We start from the raw sequence: 3,001 nt of genomic DNA, 5'->3' as shown, positions 1-3,001 counted from the left end.
TAGGATAAAGATGTATACTATAACTCCAACCCTCCCTTTAAAATAACAACACATGGCCAGCTTGTGGCCTGGTGGTTAAGGTGGTTGGTTCTCACATGGTTGACAATGTGGTTCAAATCCCAGACTTGGCAGTTGGAGTAATACACTGGGCACATGTGTATGCATGCCCTAGATCCTGAAAAAAGAGAGTAATGGAGAAGAGGGGACTGTAGCATGACTACATCCAATGGAGGATGCTTTCTTGCTTTCTCTCTCTCACTCTCCAGTGAGTGCATGTGCTCTCTAGCAAGTTACAAATGAAAACAAAGAGTTATGTGTAGTAAGCCAAAAAGGAAGATAAAATGAAGTAATAAAAATGCTCAATTCATCCATGATAAAATAGAAAAAAAGTAAGAACAAAGACCAGATGGACTAAGTAGAAAACACGGTGGTATATTTAAACCAAACCCATATTCACATTAAATGTAAATGGTATAAATACACCAATTACAAGCAGAGATTGTCACACTGGATTAAATAAGGAAGATCAAATTATGTGCTTTTTACAAGAAATCCACTTTTAATATAAAGATACAAATAAGTTAAAAGTAAAAAGAATGAAAATAATATGACATATTAATATGAATTAAAAAGAAAGGTGGGTCTGTCTCTATGGTGTAGCAGTCACACAATACTCAAAAGAATCTGGAGCTCTTTGCCAGCTGGAACCATGAAGGGCATTCAAGAAAAGGAAAAGAAAGTTCCTGATGCAGCAATAAAACCAATAAAAAGGCTCCAGCTGTGGCATAATCCACCAAGAAAAAGGTTCCTGCTCTGCCAGAAAGCCTTACGAAAAAGTGAAAGAATTTTGCAGAGCTGAAGATCAAGAGCCTGAGGAAAAAAATGTGCTCAAAAGAGCCTTTGAAAGGCAAGGAGGAAGTTTATCTATGAAAAAGCTAAGCACTATCATAAGGAGTATAAACAGATGTACAGAACTGAGATTCACAGGGCCAGAATGTCAAGCTGGTAATTTCTATGTACCTGCAGAACCCAAATTGGCATTTGTCATCAGGATCAGAGGTATCAATGGAGTGAGCCCAAAGTTTCAAAAGGTGTTGCAGCTTCTTCGTCTTCGCCAGATCTTCAATGACACCTTCTTTAAGCTCAACAAAGCCTCGACTAACGTGCTGAGAATTGGGGAACCATATATTGCATGGGGTACCCGAACCTGAAGTCAGTAAATGGACTGATCTACAAGCGTGATATGACAACTCTTTGATTGCTCTATCTCTTGGTAAAATTGGCATCATCTGCATGGAGGATCTGTTTCACGAAATCTATACTGTTGGAAAACACTTCAAAGAAACAAATAACTTTCTGTAGCCCTTCAAATTATCTTCTCCATGTGGTGAAATGAAGAAAAAGACCACCCATGTTGTAGAAGGTGGAGAGATGCTGGCAACAGAGAAGACCAGGTCAACAGACTTATTAGAAGGATGAACTAAGGTATCCATCATGATTCTTTTTGTAATGTGGTCAGTAAATAAACACTGGCTGTTTTCAGACTAAAAGAAAAAAAAGAATATGAAAAAAGAATCTGGAGTTCACATGCCAGCCATGATTAGAATCCCAGGCCTAGTCAGCCTGAGATATGCTGGGCACATACTGGTCAGAAGGGCTGGAGGACTGGAGGAAGGAGATCAAAGAGTAACCAGACCTTGTGAAGGGTGCTCCTTTCTCTCTCTCTTTCTCACTTTCACATGAATCTATTATGTGTACACATGATCTATCATGAATTGAAAAAAAAAAAGAGAAGAGAGTTGGAATGGCTATATTAATATCAAGGTAGGTTTTACAGAAAAAAATATTAAGAATAGAGCATCACTTTATAATAATAAATGGTGAATTAATTAAGAAGATATACAGTTCTAAACATTTATGCACTCAATAATAGACTATAAACTGCCACCATCTTTCAAATAATTGCATGATATAAGAACTACTGTCCATTAGAACAGAGTTTAAGTATATTGTTTCAAGACTGACTTAAAAAGCTTGCTAGTTTCCTCAGCCCCTCAAAATATTACTCCATTTTGAGCACCATGAGTCAGTATGACTGAATTAAAAGAAGCTGATATTTTGACATTTGCCATGATTGTCTTTATGCATATTTTATGAGAAAATACAAATAAGAGAGAATAGAGTCTGGATTTCTTTTAACTGAAACTGTTAGTTCTTAATTTACTGTGATGAAATTTCTGTGGTCTCTTTCATAAAACATTGAAAATGATGAGATGTTATGATATTGGCTAAACATGAAGAGCTTCCTCTTAGGGTGACAGGCCAGCAGCAGAACCATTAAAAACATTGCTTCTATGCATCATTTGATATTGATTTTTGATCTTCACTTCCTGAAAAATTTTTTAAACTATGAACTATCAGAGCGTGGTAACTTGATATTTCTATATCCAATGAAGTGATACAGAGATACCGTCCTCAAGAGCATTCTATTTTTGATGAGAAGACACTCAGCTGACTCAAGGTATGGGCAGTCTTATGTATGACTAATGATACCATATTTCAATATTACATTTTCCATTCCTTTGATTTCAAAAGACTGATGTTAAAAAAATTAAGATTAAAATTAGTCCAGGACTATTTTTTAGCTATTTTAACATATCCCAATTTGGCTATAGATTGACTATATTATCAATTCAGAAAGTGAAGAGATGCTCCAAAGTTTAATGATGTTTTCAGTGTTTTCGAGGTGATTGGATATTACTTTGATGACCCAGCATTTGTTGCTATTAATAACAACAAGAAGTTAATTTTCAAAAAACTTTTCAAATATTACCTTTCTTAACAGATGAATATAGGAAAATTCTCCTTCTAAAAATAAGCATGGGAATATAAAGATTGCATCTTTATAACCCTGTACAGTTTCATAACTGTATTAATTTTCTGACTTCTTTTCCTAAATGCTTCAAATTAACTGGTAATTGTATCCCTTCAAAAAGACTAT

Source organism: Tupaia chinensis, unplaced genomic scaffold (genome assembly GCF_000334495.1).
Source record: "Tupaia chinensis unplaced genomic scaffold, TupChi_1.0 Scaffold147554_1, whole genome shotgun sequence".
Taxonomy (NCBI): Eukaryota; Metazoa; Chordata; class Mammalia; order Scandentia; family Tupaiidae; genus Tupaia; species Tupaia belangeri.
This window is presented reverse-complemented; position numbering follows the sequence as displayed.